The sequence below is a fragment of the Delphinus delphis genome, chromosome 4 (genome assembly GCF_949987515.2).
Source record: "Delphinus delphis chromosome 4, mDelDel1.2, whole genome shotgun sequence".
Classification (NCBI taxonomy): Eukaryota; Metazoa; Chordata; class Mammalia; order Artiodactyla; family Delphinidae; genus Delphinus; species Delphinus delphis.
In genome coordinates, this window is record NC_082686.1 from 23,427,818 (window position 1) to 23,435,018 (window position 7,201).

Sequence of the window (7,201 nt, forward strand, 5' to 3'; positions counted from 1 at the left end):
CTTGATTCTCTCCCTCTCTCTCTTATAAATTGTATATATATATATATATATATATATATATATATACACACACACATATGTATATTGCAAATTATATAAGTACATATTTATATATATTTACACTTTATACATATTTTTACATATTATATTCAGCATTTGTATATCTCAGTAGCAGAAACATAACATTCTATCATCTTAGCCAGATATCTGCTCCATGCTTTCTTTATTAATGTATATTGCTTTTTTCAGCGTAATTCTGGTAATCAACAAAAGAGATTTCCTTATACAATTGCTAATAAAATGAATATTTTAAATAGTCTGCCACATGATTTATACTGATGGCTTATTTTAGTAGAAAACCCTGATGTATAATAATCATAAAGAAAGTTCTAAACTGGAGACCCAGAAGCCTAGGTCTCAACTCTTACTCTGCTTCTAATGAGCTGTGTAGCTGAAACAAACTCCTACAATGCTCAGTATTTTCCTCATTTGCAAAGTATAAGTTTAATAGTCACTAATATTGAATATCTCTTCCGCTTTAAAGATTTGAGTCTATAATTCAAATAAGTATATTATTTTTTGTATGTACTGGAGAAATATATTTCAGAGATGGTCTTGAGACTAGAGGAAATAATATTTGTCCTTTGATTATTAAAATATGATCTCCAAAGGGCTCTTGTTTTTTGCAGCATCAAATTCTTTCATGAGGCTGGAATATTTGCCTTTGATAGCTCTGTCAGTTTGTGAGCTAGACTACAAAGCCTAATCAGGGTTCAAAAACTGCAAGAATGATAGCTCAGAGTTAGCTAAACTCTCTGTCACTTCAGTTTACCGCTGTCCTGGTAAATAAAGAATATAATGCAAAAGATGCACAAGATGAGGATGCACGTGGGGCATATAGCTCCTGGTGCTCATAAGTGCCCTCCTGAAGGAGACTGAGGTAAAGTTCATTGTTGAATAAATCCCATGTAGAATGATAAATTGAACAGGTTAGAAAAAAATAAACAATGGGCTTGCTGTCCTTTGTTACTTTCAGCTAACATAGGGATTCTATCTCTACTAAAAAAGCAAGTCTTAGCTTTCATACTTCAGTAGAATGTTTCCTTCTGGTCCATTTGGTACTAATGTGGCCTTGATTATGGCCTACCACAGTATTTTTGATAGTCAGACATCAGTTTGAAAATTTATTACATTCAATTTTATAAACAACTAAAGGAAACATACACTTTAAATTTTACAAGCTATGGCATGATTAGCTTTGAGTCTGACTGAGTGAGACCTACATAGTAATTGTATTTTAAATTGGATTTTCTTTTGATTTGATTAAAGCAAAAGGGATATATTAAGTATGTATTAAAGTATTAAGTAAGTATTAAAGCTGACTACAAATTCTTTGATATTTTTCCACCCAGAGGTGGAGTTGATATGCTTTCTACTTGAATATGGGAGACTTCTATGACTACTTTTTTTTTTTTTTTTTTTTTTTTTGCGGTACGCGGGCCTCTCACTGCCGTGGCCTCTCCCATTGCAGAGCACAGGCTCCGGACGCGCAGGCTCAGCGGCCATGGCTCACGGGCCCAGCCGCTCCGCGGCACGTGGTATCTTCCCGGACCGGGACACGAACCCGGATCTTCCCGGACCAGGGCACGAACCCGCGTACCCTGCATCGGCAGGCGGACTCTCAACCACTGCGCCACCAGGGAAGCCCTATGACTACTTTGACAGACAGTACAGAAATAATGCTGTGACAGGTTCTAGGCTCAGGCCTTAGAAAAGTGGCAATTCCCACTTCTTGTCTTTTGCAATAATTTTTCTTAAAACCCAGCTATATCCAAAGAAGAGCCCCAGATAGCTTCAAGGAGATGCCCATTAGGAAAGAAGAAAAGATCCATGGCTGGCAGCTCTGGCTCAGCTCACAGCCATATGACCAAATCATCCTGGAAATAGATTCTCCAGCCACAGTTTAGCCACATCAGTGACACTCTGTGGCGTAAAGAGGAGCCAGCCCACCCCAGCACTGCCAGAATTGCAGGTCTGTGATCAAAGTAACTAATGATGTTTTAAGCCATTAAATTTTGAGGTAGTTGTATAAACAGCAATAGATAACCAGAACACTAATGTTTACAACATTTGACATTATTTTATGTATGATTAGTGCAATTCAGTGACATAGAGCATTCCTTTCGTTAACTAATTAATTAATCTAATTCCTTAGATTTTTTTTCAGTCTCTGCTTGTGACTGAGGTCTAGCCCAGAATTTTTTAAACAAATTTTTAAATATATAATGTATGTCCGTTTAGTGTTTGTCTATTGTTTAATATAAGGATGCTGAACATTTGCAGGGGTATGTAAGATTCTTCACTCTGAAATGTAAGCAATTTGAATATAGTTAAGATTTCTCTAGGAAGGAATTGGCAATATATATCACATGATATCAAATATCCACTTTAGGTATAGTGAATTACATAGGAGAGTCAAGAGAACAGACAACAAAGTTCATACCACTTTTTATTAATTTTGCCTAATCCTTATTATGTACTCTTATGGTAAAGGTAGGAGGCTGAACTTGGGAGAAATATGAACTTTAAAAAAATTTATTTTCAAATGAAATGTATTCATTTCATCAAAGTTTCATTATGATATGCTGTTGAAATATCTTGAGGAAGATAAAATTTCCTAAAGGACTACAGAGCAGACACTTTGCAACTACACATATTACTCTGGGAGACCGACTCAAGAGGTTTCAACTAAGTGATAGGGATAGAAATGCTAGAGTTATAAACATAAAGACAGAGACAGAGCTAGATATAGACAGGCTGTGCCAGTGATAGAACTGATTTCCTAGCTACAGAAAAGACTTTATCTAAAAAATGATCGTGAACAATGGAGTTTTTGTGTGCATTATTTTCTAAACTTCACATCTGTATTCAGGCACATCTCTCTGTCTCTGGCTGTTTTGTATACACACATATCTATGCTGAATCCTTCCAGATTGGCTTTTAGCCCAAAGAATCTGTAAAACTGGTTTTCTACTGAGAAACATATAGGAATTTGGAACCGAAGACATTCTGACCAGAAACTCCTCATAAAAATACCTGATGACTTAAGTTACTGTAAAGAGTTACTTTTATTTTAAACCCACCTCTTTTAGAGATTAATATTAAAGCTGATAATTACCCATGGCTTTAATCAAATACTAATTCATATATATTTGAGGTACTACAAATTTCCTACCTTACTTTCAGATTTTTATACTCTTTGGAAGTAAACAGAGCACAGTATTTTCCCTCAGAACACATTATCTCCCATAGAATTTTGGAGGAAATTGGGGCTTCTGAATATTGCTTTTGGAGGACATTTCTTTTGAAGAACACATTTTAAGAAGCTTGCAAATATTGTGAGTTTTACCATTTTCATCATTCTTTTCATTTAAATGTATCTGTTTTTCCTTTCTCTTTCCAGCCCTTTCTATCTTTCATCACTCAATTATAGAATGAGCCAATATACTGGTTCAATTTTTTGTTTTTCATTTGCTTCTTAAGCTTATTTTCAAAAAAACTAAAAACAATAGAAAATAAATGAAAGCACCGTTTTCATTTACAGCTGGGATTTTGCACAGCATGTAATACTAACTGCATCTGTGCAGAAAGTCCACCATATGGGTGGGAGGGGAATCATTTAATTTAGTTCATATGCATGAAGCAAGTGAAAAGTTGACTACATTTTAGATCTTGCCAAAGTCAAGCAACAGCAGAGCTAGGAACAGAATCCAAAAAGTTTCATAATCAATCTTATGTTCTTCTTGCTAAACTACTCCATCTTTTAAGGCTGTTCACTTGTACACTCAAGTGATCTATTCTCTTACTCTGAAAATGTATTTTTAAATCTATTTTTATGCGTATTAAACTGTATAAAAGTAGATTTTATTAACAATTTTTTTTTATTTTTGAAGTTATATTTGAATTTCTTTATAAAATGTCTTAAATATGCAATTTAGAGGAAATTAAAAATGTAAATAATACCTGAAAATGACTTAATCATTTCTGGAAAACAATCAGTGTGAATTGGATGAACAAAGGCATAATTTTAATCTAACCCTAGCAAATGTAAATTAGCTAATTTTAATGTTGCAGAGATTAAAGGAAGCTCAGGAGAGTTGGTGCCAACAAATGGCACATTATAAGGACATTTGCCATTCAGAGATAAAGGGTAGAGAGGATTGAATGTGGGAAAGAACATCTGAAGAGTAGAGGACCTAAAATGGAAATTTAATTTCATTATTTTCAACAGAGTTACTCAAAATATGCACTCACTTTATAAGAATAATCTTTCTGCAAGTTATTTCAGAGATTTTTTGAGTAAATAAGCCTTCAAGTTTCTCATCTATTTATAGAGATAATGGCTACTAGGTGGCATATTAAATGAAAGTATAAATAAATGTTCTATATCTTCTTGAAGAAAAAACTTTCAGGCAAGTTTTTCATTATTTTTAAAACATTTTATTTACTACTATGGAAAAATGTCTCCTCTCTGAAGCCTTATTTTACTATGGGAGAACCATCACAACCATGAACTCAGAGTTCATTATATAAAAATAAAGCTGTGTGACTCACATCCATTAAAAATATAAAAGGAGAGGAAACTACTTCTTGTGTAGAGATAAATATTATATTAATATGTTTCCAATGTAGATGTTATACATGGTAATATCTATTTGCTGTCAAAGGTTCTCAACCAGGCTACATTAAAGTAATTAGGATTAATCAACAATTTCCATTGCCATATTGTTGTAATTGATAATTTAATTTAAATGAATAATTCAATAAAATAATAGAGTGCTTCTGAAGAGTCATTTATTCTATTTAAATTAAAATAAGTGGTTATGGCTGGACTCCTATGGCTCAAGTCCTGACAACTCCCAAGAAACCCATGTGTGCCTTGCCTACCCTGCAGTGTGGCTCCACAAGACAAGGTCAGCAGAGGGTGGGAGGACTCATCAATTGACTATGAAGCACTAGGAGACTTGTACTCAAAGGGAGCTGCCATAGCTGGTGCTCACACAGGTGGTATATCAGAGGCAGCCTGGACAACTGTCTGTAGCCAGCTCGCCACAGCCTGTGTGATGTCATGAGCTGAGACCCTACACAAGACCAACTTGTTCCAGTGCCATTCCCCTCTGGGGTGGGATTCCTGGTGCTGAGAGAAGATAAGCACACACTTGAAGGGAAAAGAGCCAGTTCAAACTTAACACTCAGGGCTTCTGCTCCATCAACTTGGGATCTGTACCAGCACTCCATAGGGCAGTGATGGTAACTAAGCACAGGGGAAGCCCTGCCTCACACCTGGCTCCTGTCCTAGCCCTACCATCTCCAGCCCCACCTCCTACAGAGGTGATAGCTGCCAGCATAAGCTGAGTAAAGATGTGACTTCTGCTCACATCAAATCCAGGTCTCCCACCAAAGGTACTGACCACACACAGACTATATAGGGATGACCCCATACAAGGACACCCCCTCAAGACAGCAGTAGGTAACTGTTTCACCTAAATTCATGTAGACAGAGAATGTTAAGCAAAATGAAAAGACAGAGAAGCTAGTCTCAATTGAAAGATCAAGAGAAAAACCCTGAAAAAAAAATAATAAAACAGCAATAAACAGTTTACCAGATAAAGAATTCAAACCATTAGTAGTAAGAATGCTAACTGAATTAGGGAGAAGAATAGATGAACAATGAGAATTTTAACAAGGAACTAGAAAATATTAAAAAAAAAAGAAAAAGAAAACCATTCAGAACTAAAGAATACAATAACTGAAAAAAAAAAAAACCACACTAGAAGGAATGAAGAGCTGACCATGTGATAGGGAAGAACACATAAGTGATTTGGAAGACAGAATAATAGAAATCACTTAATCAGAATAGTAAAAAGAAAAACAAATTTAAAAAATGAGAACAGTTAAAGAGATCTCTGGGATGACATCAAACATACCAACACTTGTATTATAGGGCTACAAGAAGGATAAGAGAAAGAGAATGGGGTCAAAAATGTATTTGATGAAATTATGGCTGAAAACATCTTAAATCTGAAGAAAGAAAGAAAGAAATATTCAAGTACAGGAAGCTCAGAAGGTCCTAAGCAAGATGAACCCCCCAAAACTAATATCATATCATAATTAAAATGGCAAAAGTTAAAGAGAGGATTCCAAGAGAAAAACAGGCATATAAAAGGGAACCCCCATAAGACTATAAGTTGATTTTTCTGCACAAATTTTGCAGGCCAGATGGAGTGGAATGATCTATTCAAAGTGCTAAAAGGGAAAAACCTGCAACCTAGGGTATTCTACCTAGCAAGATAATAATTTAGAATAGAAGGAGAGATAAAGAATTTTTCCTACAAGCAAAAATTAAGCGTTCATCAATACTAACCTTAAATGTTAAACATTCTTATCTAAGTGGAAAAGAAAAGGCTATCACAAGAATTAAGAATCTATAGGAAAGGAAAAAAAATCACACTAGGAAAGGCAAATATACAGTAAGAGCTGACACTCAATCAACTTAAATAAGATAGTACTCAGAACAAAAGACAAAAAAATTGTAAAAGCAACTATAACCATAATAAGCAGTGAAGGAATAAACATGAAAATGTAAGATGTGACATCAAAAAGACAAAATGTAGAAGAGAGGAGTAAAAAAGTGTTTCTTTCTTTTAGAAAGTGTTTTAACTTAAATGACTACCAGTTTAAAACAGTTATAGCTATAGGTCAACATATGAGCCCTATGGTAACCACAAATCAAAAACATATAATAGACACACAAAAACTAGAAAGAACGGAACACAAGCATACTTCTAAGGAAAATCATCAAGCCACCAGTGAAGAAACAAAGAGAAGAAGAAATGAACAGGAAGAATTACAAAAACAACCAGGAAACAATTAATAAAATGGCAGTAAGTGAATAACTATCAATAATTACTTTATATGTCAATGGACTAAATGCTCCTATCAAAAGATCAAAAGACATAGTGTGGCTGATTGGATTAAAAAACAAACAAAAATACAAACAAGACCCATCTATGTCCTGCTTACAAATGACTCACTTCAGAGCTAAAGACTCACAGAGACTGAAAATGAGCAAATGAAAAAAGATATTTCATGTAAATGGAAATGACAAGAAAATGGGGGTAGCAACACTCATCAGACAAAA